Genomic DNA, 15266 nt, shown 5'->3' on the forward strand with positions numbered 1-15266 from the left:
TATGAATGTCTACTCTGCTCGTACGGCTGAACCGCCATCATAGCTCAACCAGAATTGACTTATGCTTAAGGTGCTGTCTTTCAAATTTGATGAACAGATTCACAGCAAGTTGGCAAATTTGCAAACAAAACACGAAGCACATATGAATGTCTAACTCTACTCATATGGCTGAACCGCGTTCATAGCTCAATCAGAGCAAAAAAAGATAAGAGGGGTCAAATCGATGGCAGGGTAAACAGCCGCAAGACCGACGGACTGCCGTGGCCGCCTTCGGAACTCGTGGACCAGAGCGCCGTCGAGTTGAGCAAATCGCTGCCACAGTAGGAAAAGATAAACCGGGTCAAGTACAAAACAGGCGTAGCTTGAAAAGAACCATTAAAAGTGCCGGCCACCTCTGCCGAAGGTGTCCACGACCCCTTAAAGTAGGCATTGGTGGTTCAGTGGTAGAATTCTCGCCTGCCACGCGGGAGGCCCGGGTTCGATTCCCGGCCAATGCACAGCCGGCTTGTGAGGCAGCTTGTGGGCCGACAGCCTTCTTGGTGCAAGCGTTGCCAATGCTGCTCGCACTAGGCTCCTGGAGGAGGCTTCCATGCTGCTCGATTCTACAAGGAAAAGGGACACAGACAGGAACTTGCGCATCAAACTTAATAAACAGACTCTTAGCAGGCCGACGGAGTAGCCTGAGAAGATCCGTTAAAGGTGTGGTCAATCGCACCCGGGGGCGTCCTGGAGCTCTTCTTCTAGGCATTGCAAGAACTCTTGCTTGCCATGCAGGAGGGCTGGGATTTTATTCAGTGCAAGCTTATGAGTCGGCGTGTGTGCCAAGAGCCTTCACCTCGGGTAGCATCTTACAAACGTCACCAATTCTGCTCGGACGAGGCTACTGGAGCCGTTCCACGCTGCTCGATAATACAAGGAGGCTGAAGAGTGCTCTTTTAAAGCTGATTATAACATTGACTGCAAGCCAAGTCTGTTGAAAATAGAAAGGACACAACATGAAGACATACAAACTTCGGCTGCAGTGGATAACAGCGCACTCTTAGGAATTTTATGAACAGGCTAATCGCATGTTGATGAATTTGCAAATTAATAACGCAGCACATCAAGGTGGACAAACTGTCAGTGGCGCTCGAATTGACTATGCTAAGGCTCTCTTTCAAATGTGATGAACAGATTCACAGCGATTTGGCGAATTTGCAAATAAAACACGAAGCACATATGAATGTCTACTCTGCTCGTACGGCTGAACCGCCATCATAGCTCAACCAGAATTGACTTATGCTTAAGGTGCTGTCTTTCAAATTTGATGAACAGATTCACAGCAAGTTGGCAAATTTGCAAACAAAACACGAAGCACATATGAATGTCTAACTCTACTCATATGGCTGAACCGCGTTCATAGCTCAATCAGAGCAAAAAAAGATAAGAGGGGTCAAATCGATGGCAGGGTAAACAGCCGCAAGACCGACGGACTGCCGTGGCCGCCTTCGGAACTCGTGGACCAGAGCGCCGTCGAGTTGAGCAAATCGCTGCCACAGTAGGAAAAGATAAACCGGGTCAAGTACAAAACAGGCGTAGCTTGAAAAGAACCATTAAAAGTGCCGGCCACCTCTGCCGAAGGTGTCCACGACCCCTTAACGTAGGCATTGGTGGTTCAGTGGTAGAATTCTCGCCTGCCACGCGGGAGGCCCGGGTTCGATTCCCGGCCAATGCACAGCCGGCTTTTGAGCCGGCTTGTGGGCCGACAGCCTTCTTGGTGCAAGCGTTGCCAATGCTGCTCGCACTAGGCTCCTGGAGGAGGCTTCCATGCTGCTCGATTCTACAAGGAAAAGGGACACAGACAGGAACTTGCGCATCAAACTTAATAAACAGACTCTTAGCAGGCCGACGGAGTAGCCTGAGAAGATCCGTTAAAGGTGTGGTCAATCGCACCCGGGGACGTCCTGGAGCTCTTCTTCTAGGCATTGCAAGAACTCTTGCTTGCCATGCAGGAGGGCTGGGATTTTATTCAGTGCAAGCTTATGAGTCGGCGTGTGTGCCAAGAGCCTTCACCTCGGGTAGCATCTTACAAACGTCACCAATTCTGCTCGGACGAGGCTACTGGAGCCGTTCCACGCTGCTCGATAATACAAGGAGGCTGAAGAGTGCTCTTTTAAAGCTGATTATAACATTGACTGCAAGCCAAGTCTGTTGAAAATAGAAAGGACACAACATGAAGACATACAAACTTCGGCTGCAGTGGATAACAGCGCACTCTTAGGAATTTTATGAACAGGCTAATCGCATGTTGATGAATTTGCAAATTAATAACGCAGCACATCAAGGTGGACAAACTGTCAGTGGCGCTCGAATTGACTTATGCTTAAGGTGCTCTCTTTCAAATGTGATGAACAGATTCACAGCGATTTGGCGAATTTGCAAATAAAACACGAAGCACATATGAATGTCTACTCTGCTCGTACGGCTGAACCGCCATCATAGCTCAACCAGAATTGACTTATGCTTAAGGTGCTGTCTTTCAAATTTGATGAACAGATTCACAGCAAGTTGGCAAATTTGCAAACAAAACACGAAGCACATATGAATGTCTAACTCTACTCATATGGCTGAACCGCGTTCATAGCTCAATCAGAGCAAAAAAAGATAAGAGGGGTCAAATCGATGGCAGGGTAAACAGCCGCAAGACCGACGGACTGCCGTGGCCGCCTTCGGAACTCGTGGACCAGAGCGCCGTCGAGTTGAGCAAATCGCTGCCACAGTAGGAAAAGATAAACCGGGTCAAGTACAAAACAGGCGTAGCTTGAAAAGAACCATTAAAAGTGCCGGCCACCTCTGCCGAAGGTGTCCACGACCCCTTAACGTAGGCATTGGTGGTTCAGTGGTAGAATTCTCGCCTGCCACGCGGGAGGCCCGGGTTCGATTCCCGGCCAATGCACAGCTGGCTTTTGAGCCGGCTTGTGAGGCAGCTTGTGGGCCGACAGCCTTCTTGGTGCAAGCGTTGCCAATGCTGCTCGCACTAGGCTCCTGGAGGAGGCTTCCATGCTGCTCGATTCTACAAGGAAAAGGGACACAGACAGGAACTTGCGCATCAAACTTAATAAACAGACTCTTAGCAGGCCGACGGAGTAGCCTGAGAAGATCCGTTAAAGGTGTGGTCAATCGCACCCGGGGACGTCCTGGAGCTCTTCTTCTAGGCATTGCAAGAACTCTTGCTTGCCATGCAGGAGGGCTGGGATTTTATTCAGTGCAAGCTTATGAGTCGGCGTGTGTGCCAAGAGCCTTCACCTCGGGTAGCATCTTACAAACGTCACCAATTCTGCTCGGACGAGGCTACTGGAGCCGTTCCACGCTGCTCGATAATACAAGGAGGCTGAAGAGTGCTCTTTTAAAGCTGATTATAACATTGACTGCAAGCCAAGTCTGTTGAAAATAGAAAGGACACAACATGAAGACATACAAACTTCGGCTGCAGTGGATAACAGCGCACTCTTAGGAATTTTATGAACAGGCTAATCGCATGTTGATGAATTTGCAAATTAATAACGCAGCACATCAAGGTGGACAAACTGTCAGTGGCGCTCGAATTGACTTATGCTTAAGGTGCTCTCTTTCAAATGTGATGAACAGATTCACAGCGATTTGGCGAATTTGCAAATAAAACACGAAGCACATATGAATGTCTACTCTGCTCGTACGGCTGAACCGCCATCATAGCTCAACCAGAATTGACTTATGCTTAAGGTGCTGTCTTTCAAATTTGATGAACAGATTCACAGCAAGTTGGCAAATTTGCAAACAAAACACGAAGCACATATGAATGTCTAACTCTACTCATATGGCTGAACCGCGTTCATAGCTCAATCAGAGCAAAAAAAGATAAGAGGGGTCAAATCGATGGCAGGGTAAACAGCCGCAAGACCGACGGACTGCCGTGGCCGCCTTCGGAACTCGTGGACCAGAGCGCCGTCGAGTTGAGCAAATCGCTGCCACAGTAGGAAAAGATAAACCGGGTCAAGTACAAAACAGGCGTAGCTTGAAAAGAACCATTAAAAGTGCCGGCCACCTCTGCCGAAGGTGTCCACGACCCCTTAACGTAGGCATTGGTGGTTCAGTGGTAGAATTCTCGCCTGCCACGCGGGAGGCCCGGGTTCGATTCCCGGCCAATGCACAGCCGGCTTTTGAGCCGGCTTGTGGGCCGACAGCCTTCTTGGTGCAAGCGTTGCCAATGCTGCTCGCACTAGGCTCCTGGAGGAGGCTTCCATGCTGCTCGATTCTACAAGGAAAAGGGACACAGACAGGAACTTGCGCATCAAACTTAATAAACAGACTCTTAGCAGGCCGACGGAGTAGCCTGAGAAGATCCGTTAAAGGTGTGGTCAATCGCACCCGGGGGCGTCCTGGAGCTCTTCTTCTAGGCATTGCAAGAACTCTTGCTTGCCATGCAGGAGGGCTGGGATTTTATTCAGTGCAAGCTTATGAGTCGGCGTGTGTGCCAAGAGCCTTCACCTCGGGTAGCATCTTACAAACGTCACCAATTCTGCTCGGACGAGGCTACTGGAGCCGTTCCACGCTGCTCGATAATACAAGGAGGCTGAAGAGTGCTCTTTTAAAGCTGATTATAACATTGACTGCAAGCCAAGTCTGTTGAAAATAGAAAGGACACAACATGAAGACATACAAACTTCGGCTGCAGTGGATAACAGCGCACTCTTAGGAATTTTATGAACAGGCTAATCGCATGTTGATGAATTTGCAAATTAATAACGCAGCACATCAAGGTGGACAAACTGTCAGTGGCGCTCGAATTGACTTATGCTTAAGGTGCTCTCTTTCAAATGTGATGAACAGATTCACAGCGATTTGGCGAATTTGCAAATAAAACACGAAGCACATATGAATGTCTACTCTGCTCGTACGGCTGAACCGCCATCATAGCTCAACCAGAATTGACTTATGCTTAAGGTGCTGTCTTTCAAATTTGATGAACAGATTCACAGCAAGTTGGCAAATTTGCAAACAAAACACGAAGCACATATGAATGTCTAACTCTACTCATATGGCTGAACCGCGTTCATAGCTCAATCAGAGCAAAAAAAGATAAGAGGGGTCAAATCGATGGCAGGGTAAACAGCCGCAAGACCGACGGACTGCCGTGGCCGCCTTCGGAACTCGTGGACCAGAGCGCCGTCGAGTTGAGCAAATCGCTGCCACAGTAGGAAAAGATAAACCGGGTCAAGTACAAAACAGGCGTAGCTTGAAAAGAACCATTAAAAGTGCCGGCCACCTCTGCCGAAGGTGTCCACGACCCCTTAACGTAGGCATTGGTGGTTCAGTGGTAGAATTCTCGCCTGCCACGCGGGAGGCCCGGGTTCGATTCCCGGCCAATGCACAGCCGGCTTTTGAGCCGGCTTGTGGGCCGACAGCCTTCTTGGTGCAAGCGTTGCCAATGCTGCTCGCACTAGGCTCCTGGAGGAGGCTTCCATGCTGCTCGATTCTACAAGGAAAAGGGACACAGACAGGAACTTGCGCATCAAACTTAATAAACAGACTCTTAGCAGGCCGACGGAGTAGCCTGAGAAGATCCGTTAAAGGTGTGGTCAATCGCACCCGGGGGCGTCCTGGAGCTCTTCTTCTAGGCATTGCAAGAACTCTTGCTTGCCATGCAGGAGGGCTGGGATTTTATTCAGTGCAAGCTTATGAGTCGGCGTGTGTGCCAAGAGCCTTCACCTCGGGTAGCATCTTACAAACGTCACCAATTCTGCTCGGACGAGGCTACTGGAGCCGTTCCACGCTGCTCGATAATACAAGGAGGCTGAAGAGTGCTCTTTTAAAGCTGATTATAACATTGACTGCAAGCCAAGTCTGTTGAAAATAGAAAGGACACAACATGAAGACATACAAACTTCGGCTGCAGTGGATAACAGCGCACTCTTAGGAATTTTATGAACAGGCTAATCGCATGTTGATGAATTTGCAAATTAATAACGCAGCACATCAAGGTGGACAAACTGTCAGTGGCGCTCGAATTGACTTATGCTTAAGGTGCTCTCTTTCAAATGTGATGAACAGATTCACAGCGATTTGGCGAATTTGCAAATAAAACACGAAGCACATATGAATGTCTACTCTGCTCGTACGGCTGAACCGCCATCATAGCTCAACCAGAATTGACTTATGCTTAAGGTGCTGTCTTTCAAATTTGATGAACAGATTCACAGCAAGTTGGCAAATTTGCAAACAAAACACGAAGCACATATGAATGTCTAACTCTACTCATATGGCTGAACCGCGTTCATAGCTCAATCAGAGCAAAAAAAGATAAGAGGGGTCAAATCGATGGCAGGGTAAACAGCCGCAAGACCGACGGACTGCCGTGGCCGCCTTCGGAACTCGTGGACCAGAGCGCCGTCGAGTTGAGCAAATCGCTGCCACAGTAGGAAAAGATAAACCGGGTCAAGTACAAAACAGGCGTAGCTTGAAAAGAACCATTAAAAGTGCCGGCCACCTCTGCCGAAGGTGTCCACGACCCCTTAACGTAGGCATTGGTGGTTCAGTGGTAGAATTCTCGCCTGCCACGCGGGAGGCCCGGGTTCGATTCCCGGCCAATGCACAGCCGGCTTTTGAGCCGGCTTGTGGGCCGACAGCCTTCTTGGTGCAAGCGTTGCCAATGCTGCTCGCACTAGGCTCCTGGAGGAGGCTTCCATGCTGCTCGATTCTACAAGGAAAAGGGACACAGACAGGAACTTGCGCATCAAACTTAATAAACAGACTCTTAGCAGGCCGACGGAGTAGCCTGAGAAGATCCGTTAAAGGTGTGGTCAATCGCACCCGGGGGCGTCCTGGAGCTCTTCTTCTAGGCATTGCAAGAACTCTTGCTTGCCATGCAGGAGGGCTGGGATTTTATTCAGTGCAAGCTTATGAGTCGGCGTGTGTGCCAAGAGCCTTCACCTCGGGTAGCATCTTACAAACGTCACCAATTCTGCTCGGACGAGGCTACTGGAGCCGTTCCACGCTGCTCGATAATACAAGGAGGCTGAAGAGTGCTCTTTTAAAGCTGATTATAACATTGACTGCAAGCCAAGTCTGTTGAAAATAGAAAGGACACAACATGAAGACATACAAACTTCGGCTGCAGTGGATAACAGCGCACTCTTAGGAATTTTATGAACAGGCTAATCGCATGTTGATGAATTTGCAAATTAATAACGCAGCACATCAAGGTGGACAAACTGTCAGTGGCGCTCGAATTGACTTATGCTTAAGGTGCTCTCTTTCAAATGTGATGAACAGATTCACAGCGATTTGGCGAATTTGCAAATAAAACACGAAGCACATATGAATGTCTACTCTGCTCGTACGGCTGAACCGCCATCATAGCTCAACCAGAATTGACTTATGCTTAAGGTGCTGTCTTTCAAATTTGATGAACAGATTCACAGCAAGTTGGCAAATTTGCAAACAAAACACGAAGCACATATGAATGTCTAACTCTACTCATATGGCTGAACCGCGTTCATAGCTCAATCAGAGCAAAAAAAGATAAGAGGGGTCAAATCGATGGCAGGGTAAACAGCCGCAAGACCGACGGACTGCCGTGGCCGCCTTCGGAACTCGTGGACCAGAGCGCCGTCGAGTTGAGCAAATCGCTGCCACAGTAGGAAAAGATAAACCGGGTCAAGTACAAAACAGGCGTAGCTTGAAAAGAACCATTAAAAGTGCCGGCCACCTCTGCCGAAGGTGTCCACGACCCCTTAACGTAAGCATTGGTGGTTCAGTGGTAGAATTCTCGCCTGCCACGCGGAGGCAAGAAGTGTATATTTGGAACAGAGTGCCAGCCAATCAAATTGAAGCATTTTTGCTGCTCTCCCAGATGCTAAATGTACGTCACGGTCAATTTTTATGAATTAAAATGTTTGTCTAGACATCGCTTCGAATCCCACTCAGTGCAACTTTAAAAAATATTCTGCACACTAATTTGTGAACTATAAACACAAATACATATATTTAACACATTTCTGAATAATATATAACGAATTCTGTACAGTGAGACACACTACATCAAAGAAATAAGTGTAAAACATTATGTTTATTTGGCATTCTAAACACTTTAAAGGAGTAAAACACAATAGAAATAACACACGTAAGAAAAACACACGTAACATACATACGTATTAATGCAACATTAAAGACTAATTAAATTAATACACATTTAAATAAAGAGAAAATATATTTACAAAAGTTTACTACAGGTGAAAGAAAATTTACAACACTTATTTTTATTTTCTCCTTTCTGCCACCCATCTCTGTCTTTCCATCTCATTCCATCCATTCCAACGGCACAGACATTTGTTAGTGGAACAAGGCCAGAACATGGCCAAAACAGTGACAAAATAAGAAAGGCTTTTTATTCAGACTTGGAGAGCATTTCATATCACAATTCAACAGAACTGTGCTCCAGTGCTGAGCCTGATGTGTAAAAACCTTTTCCTGGTCCCGCAGACCGTCTCAGTTCAGCAGCTGAGGATGATGATGTTGATGACAGTGGTCGTGAAGCTAGTGATAAGCACACAACACATTAACATATACAGCATATTTTTAAGACGTTTGACAAAATGAAAATCCATTTGGAACACAATCAATTCATTACATGCAATCAGTACAGAAAGAAATACTTACACCGCAACTGTAGCTTGGAGGCGGAGATGTTCAGCATCGCACTCTCTAACTCGTCGTCATCATCCATTTCTGTTGGTGAAAGACAACATTTTCAGTGTACTCGGATTTCTTAAATTATACCTCTGTATTAATTAAAGTATAGTGTGCATGTAAAACAAGCTATGATGTTATTCATACTACTGGACACAACGGCAAACAATTCCTTCACAGAAGCAAAAAATAAACAACTGACCCGTTGGCTTAGAAGCTGCGGACGGGCAGACTGCATCTGATTACGCAGGTATTGCTGCAGCTTGTACATCCGTGTCCCCGGGTCACAAGTTGCCCACAATATAAAGGATGCATAACCATCAGCCCTGTTGTTCCAAATCTCCTGCCACGTACTCTTCGCATGAGCACCAAAACCAACCAGCTGGTCACCTCCGACGAGGCTGCTGGTACACCTGGATTTTTGGACACATAACTGAGCAGAGACTGAATTTCGTTAAAACTGCAGGCATAATTAGAAAAGGATAACAGACTGCTCTTGCTGGGTCCTTCTGATGTAAAGACCCCCATGGCCTCTTCCTGCTGAAGGTTCTTTATCAGGTAGATGGTGTAACCCATGTCATTTTCAAGAAGCCACCGGAAAGATTTCCCCTTGTACTTTCCAAACTGCAGGATGTATTCACCAAGAACTTCTCTTTTGTCAGAGGCGTCGCCTCCTCTCTGACGGACCACAGCAAGAGCATCTTGCCTGATAAGCTCCTCCTCCTTTGGTGCCAACTTGTCCTGAAGAGCTGGGTTATCTGAGATCACCCTGGCCTCCTCAGTCGGCTCCTGAAGGAGATATCCGTGTGGTCCCTTACGGAACACGACCTTAATGCACCCTGGGAAAAACACAGATTTTTTGTGCATGGTGACCTGTAATACAGAAAGAGTAGTAAATGTTAGATGTTAGCATGTCTGTTTAAAACAAAACCTTATAAAATAAAACATTATACACTGTTTGTTTAAAATACCTACCCACCCTGGCCCAAACTTAACAATCATATGATTTAATTATCAGGCAACATTTAACAACTGTTCCCAGACAAGTCTTTCACACCTAGTGGTTTAACACCTAGGAGTGACTTTGACTGATGTATGGAAAAAGGCAATGGGACATAGGAGCCATCACAGACAAAGAGTTTCACACACTCATTAACATATAGAGTATAACTAACACTAAAAGCATTCAATGTGCTTGAAGTCAAGTACAAAACAGGCGTAGCTTGAAAAGAACCATTAAAAGTGCCGGCTTAAGGTGCTCTCTTTCAAATGTGATGAACAGATTCACAGCGATTTGGCGAATTTGCAATTAAAACACGAAGCACATATGAATGTCTACTCTGCTCTTACGGCTGAACTGCCATCATAGCTCAACCAGAATTGACTCATGCTTAAGGTGCTGTCTTTCAAATTTGATGAACAGATTCACAGCAAGTTGGCAAATTTTCAAACAAAACACGAAGCACATATGAATGTCTAACTCTGCTCATATGGCTGAACCGTGATCATAGCTCAATCAGAGCAAAAAAGGATAAGAGGGGTCAAATCGATGGCAGGGTAAACAGCCGCAAGACCGACGGACTGCCGTGGCCGCCTTCGAAACTCGTGAACCAGAGTGCCGTCGAGTTGAGCAAATCACTGCCACAGTAGGAAAAGATAAACCAGGTCAAGTACAAAACAGATGTAGCTTGAGAAGAACCATTCTCTGCACACCTCTGTGACACACCTTAACGTAGGCATTGGTGGTTCAGTGGTAGAGTTCTCACCTGCCATGAGCCTGGCAGCCAATGTAATTGCAGCATTTCTGCTGCTGTCCTAGGTGGTAATGTATGTCACAGCCAATTTTTATTCATTAAAATGTTTGTCTAGACCAGAGTCAGAATCCCTGCAGAAACTCTGCTGCAACTAACAAACAAAATTTCTGTTTACAAATTTGTGAACTTTAAGCACAAATACAAATATGTAACACACATTTCTGAATAATATATAATTAATTCTGTAAAGGGGCACGGTGGCTTAGTGGTTAGCATGTTCGCCTCACACCTCCAAGGTTGGGGGTTCAATTCCCGCCTCTGCCTTATGTTTGTGGAGTTTGCATGTTCTCCCCATGCCTCGGGGTTTCCTCCGGGTACTCCAGTGTCCTTCCCCGGTCCAAAGACATGCATTGTAGGTTGATTGGCATCTCTGGAAAATTGTCCATAGTGTGTGATTGCATGAGAGAGTGTGTGCCCTGCAATGGGTTGGCACTCCATCCAGGGTGTATCCTACCTTGATGCCTGAGATCCCTGTGACCCGAGGTAGTTCGGATAAGCGGTAGAAAATGAATGAATTCTGTAAAGAGGGACACTACCAGTGTTGTAATGTAATGGAGTACAAATACTTCGTTACTGTACTTAAGTAGAAATTTTACGTATCTGTACTTTACTTTGCTATTTAAATTTATGTCAACTTTCACTTTTACTCCACTACATTTCCTAGATAAAATGTATAATTTTACTCCGTTATATTTCCACTAAGCATCTTCATTACTCGTTACTACAAAATAAAATCAGAAGAAATCTGTGTGACTCCAATAAGGGAGGCTTGGCGAATCACTGCTCCTAGATTACATTACGCACATCCGCACGCTCTATTTCAGCATAATGTTGCCAAAAGGAGGCGGAAGCACAACTGAAACCGCAATGGAAGCACCTACTGGAGGACCTCTCGTTATCGTAGACCAGGGGTGGCCAACCAGTCAGAGACCAAGAGTCACATTTTTTACTGTGTTACCGCAAAGAGCCACATCATACACATGGGCACATATGAACATCACCTTTTTTTCCCATGCCATTTTGAAAGCGAACTTGACACAATTTGTTTACTCAAATGATCTTGCTCCTACTGGGAAACTCTGAGGTAATTTTATCCCACTCACATGTGCGTTTGCCGAAATTACCGTATTGAACTCAAGCGAAGCGAACAAGCACACAAATACAAACTTCGATATGAACGTAAAAGCCGCATGAAAACGGACACGAGCCGCATGAAACCGGGCAAAGAGCCGCATGAAACCGGGCAAAGAGCGACCACCCCGACGATAGTGGTGAACAGGGTGAAGAAGATAACGTTATACACCTGTGGCCGTATTTGCAAGAAATGTTTCTGTACATTGGAATGAAAGATTCTTCCTACCGGATGAAGTGCCTCTTATGCCTACCGAAAATCACTGAAATTTTACTTTTTACTTTTACTTAAAATACTTAAGTACATTAAATATCAGAAAATTACTTTTGATACTTAAGTACAGTATATATCAGATACTTTAAGACTTTTACTTGAGTAATATTCTAAAAGGTAACTTTCACTTCTACCAAAGTCTTTTTCTAGTAGGATACTTGTACTTTTACTCAAGTATTGCTTTCTAGTACTTTATACAACACTGGACACTACAACAAAGACACCATTGTTTATCATTTTAATTATTTGGCACTTTAAACACTTTAGTGAGAACATAAAGCAGTAGTGAAAAAAACACACACCTGCACATATATACATATTAATAACTAATTAACACATATTAAAATTAAGATCTTTACTGCATGTGAAAGGACATTTACAACACAACACCCATCTCTGTCTTTCCATTTTATACAATGCAGAGTTCTGAAGCTCCTTCCAGGTCATTTCTGTTTCCATCCCCTATTGTTGGTGAATGTAAAAGACATTAGAAGGACAGTAAATATATTTCCCAGCAATTCCAGGGAAGTCTGTATATAGGTCTGGACTGTTTGGGCCCTGCTTTAGTTCCACCTTACAAAACCTACACAGATATCCAACATTGTGTGCTTCAGACCTCTTGTGCTTTTGCTGTCGCTGTCTTTTCTCCTCCACCCGTTTTTTTTTTGTGGATGCAAGTTTTCTCTGAAAGAACTTGGTTTCCATAACGTTTTGAAATAGCATTCTGGGGTTTGTTAGTCCTTCACCACTGTAAGCTTTAAAGACCTTTGTGGAACAGTAGAAATATTTGACAGGGCCTTAAAAAAAGTGAACAGAGGAGTCATCCTTCTTATAGCGAGGCTGTCCACAGGCAAGACATGTCTTTGAATGCTTCTTCTGCTCAGGCTGTTGCTGCTGCTGTTGTTGCCTTTTCATGATGCTCTTAACAGTGTTCTCTAATCTCTCAGGAGTCAGGGTTGTGGTATGAGCTGGTGCTGACATTAAACACACATGCAGTTGAAACCAGTCTCGTAGATTGTGTGGAAGCTGATTGTTCCGGTACAAGAAACATCAGCTCTTTGGGAAGGGGCACGGGCGTTTTCTGAGCTGTCAAATGTGGTGTCAAAAGAAGGAAAAGATACAAAATCATAATAGAAAATAAGTTAAGTACCATAGTAAATGAAAGAAATGTCCAAATATTTTAGCAGACCCAGCTGTTCACCCTCCGAGGAGGCTACGGGTGCACTTGGATTTTTGGACACATAACTGAGAAGAGACTGGATTTCGTTACAACTGCAGTGTACCACTATGCCCTGGTGGGTGGGTGATGAAATTTTTCCAGCTGCTGTGACTCTGTGACCTTGGATTTATGAGATAGACATGGACATGGCGTCTCCTCTGAGAGGCGAACCCCTGAGCGGTGTCAAAACTGCAGAATGGAAATTGCCGGCCTTCATAAATAACAAAGTGTAATAAAATTGTGCTTCTCTAAGAGGGAAATTACCTTTCGGCCAAAACAATTATTTTGTGTCAAGCTCTTGTGTTGTGTAAATTTCCCAAAGCACGTTTTCTCTGTAATGATCTCACAGATCCTGCAGCTGCTGACATCAATCAAGTCTTTAATCTCTTTCAGAGTTAACTCTTGCACATCTGAAGAAAAACACCTGGTACAAAAAATACAGCGTGTTTCAAAGTGTAATATTTCAAATAAAACAAGACTTCTAACTAAACCTGCTACACCTTGTGGATACTTATATGGCAGTATAGAAGCTTGTGTTTTCACAGCAAAAATAAATTGCCAATTGAAATGGCCACTTTGGTTTCATGGCTGTTTTTTTTTCAGCAGGACATTATTCTGGATTCTCTGCCATGCTGTACAGTAAGTGCAGATCTTAAGTTAAAGGTGCTGTATTGAACCATTTTAGTTTAATTATGCTTTAATGATGTTACTGGTCTCTTTTGCAGCAGTAAATTACATACACTTGTAGTTAAGGAGATAAATAGGTGCTGACAAGCATGTTGAGGTGATTTCCTTTCTTTTCATAGATGTTTATGCATCTAGGTGCTTTAAAAGCTTAATGTGACACATGGCATCACTTTCCAGAATTGATTTTATTACAGTTTCATGTAAAGCTCCTCTTTTAAATTCCTGACTGACAGATGTGTCACTGATACTTACAAATCCAGAGACTATGGAGTCATCTCATGTCAGCAAAGACACGAGATGTATCTTTGTATGTATGCTTGTATCTTTGTATGTATGTTTCATATAAATCTGCATTGCATTTGCAGGTTTTTGTTAATTGGATTAAGGAACTCTACTGGAGATCGGATCTGATAACACACTGAAAGCCAAACACACAGCAAGGAGAAATAATTCAGAGGTCATATTGCAATATTAGCAGATAATCTCTCAAGTCTAATTAATCACAGAGAACCTTACAAAACAGTTTAGAGAGTAAGAGTCATAAATCAGTGTATTATTCAGATTATTTAGACAGTCTAATATAATAGTTAACCTCCAGAGTGTATCCAAATCCTCTAGGTTCCACATTAATTTACAAGTTTAAACACCACCAGCACGTGAAATCAAACATTTAACAATAAATACCATTCTCTGGTAACAAATCTTATGATAACACCATGGAATTGGTGGTAGTTAATATGAAGCTCATGAAAATAGATACTAAGGGCTTTTAGAATGTGCAGTTTTTTATAGTTCTTTCTGTTTTACGTCGCCTACTAAAATGTTAGTTTTTGGAAAAATGTTAAATGTTAACATGTTAGTTTTTGGAACTTTTCTCCTGTCACCTTCACAGTATATAGTGATATTAAACCCATTTCCGCTCTCTGAGATGCCTCAGGTGCTTGTTCATAATCATCTAAAATTTGACATTATCCACTAAAATTCTGTGTAAGGTTATCAACAGAAGGAAAAAGACAGGCCTCACTCTAAAAGAGAGAACCGAGTGCTCACTCATTTTATATCAGTCTTACAGCCAGAAAATCATTCAGTTGTAGAGAGAGAGAGACATAGAGCACTTGTTGACTGTGTGCTCTTGTTAGTAGTGCAGCAGTGATCCATTTCTGTAACATGATCTTGTCATTTCATACAGCTCATCTCTGCAGGGAACATTTAATCTTTCTATTCAATCATTTCTGATGAATGTCTCTTGAAATATGAAGCATGATCAAGACACCTTTCTTCCAGTTTTCTCAGATGGAGATTTTTTTTTTGTACTTCAAAAAAGGAAATCAGAAAAAAAAGGATGAACTGAATGATTGTCCTCATAGAAATTAGTGTCTAACGAAGAAAGAAATTTAACATAGGATTAAAAATCTAGCTCTCATGAACGTCGTTT

General features: G+C 44.1%; 6 non-coding genes across 6 annotated transcripts; all 6 read left to right on the plus strand.

Annotated features, from left to right (window-relative positions):
• Nucleotides 1-426: 426 nt before the first annotated feature.
• Nucleotides 427-497, plus strand: trnag-gcc (transfer RNA glycine (anticodon GCC)). Its single transcript has one exon. It is a non-coding gene; the product is annotated as a tRNA-Gly (tRNA).
• Nucleotides 498-1643: 1146 nt separating this feature from the next.
• trnag-gcc (transfer RNA glycine (anticodon GCC)) lies at nt 1644-1714 on the plus strand. Its single transcript has one exon. It is a non-coding gene; the product is annotated as a tRNA-Gly (tRNA).
• A 1150-nt stretch (nt 1715-2864) lies between these two features.
• On the plus strand, nt 2865-2935 carry trnag-gcc (transfer RNA glycine (anticodon GCC)). The gene has a single exon. It is a non-coding gene; the product is annotated as a tRNA-Gly (tRNA).
• A 1162-nt stretch (nt 2936-4097) lies between these two features.
• Nucleotides 4098-4168, plus strand: trnag-gcc (transfer RNA glycine (anticodon GCC)). Its single transcript has one exon. It is a non-coding gene; the product is annotated as a tRNA-Gly (tRNA).
• A 1150-nt stretch (nt 4169-5318) lies between these two features.
• On the plus strand, nt 5319-5389 carry trnag-gcc (transfer RNA glycine (anticodon GCC)). Its single transcript has one exon. It is a non-coding gene; the product is annotated as a tRNA-Gly (tRNA).
• A 1150-nt stretch (nt 5390-6539) lies between these two features.
• On the plus strand, nt 6540-6610 carry trnag-gcc (transfer RNA glycine (anticodon GCC)). Its single transcript has one exon. It is a non-coding gene; the product is annotated as a tRNA-Gly (tRNA).
• The last annotated feature ends 8656 nt before the right edge of the window (nt 6611-15266 follow it).

The sequence above is a fragment of the Tachysurus vachellii genome, chromosome 6 (assembly GCF_030014155.1).
Source record: "Tachysurus vachellii isolate PV-2020 chromosome 6, HZAU_Pvac_v1, whole genome shotgun sequence".
In the NCBI taxonomy this organism is placed as follows: domain Eukaryota; kingdom Metazoa; phylum Chordata; class Actinopteri; order Siluriformes; family Bagridae; genus Tachysurus; species Tachysurus vachellii.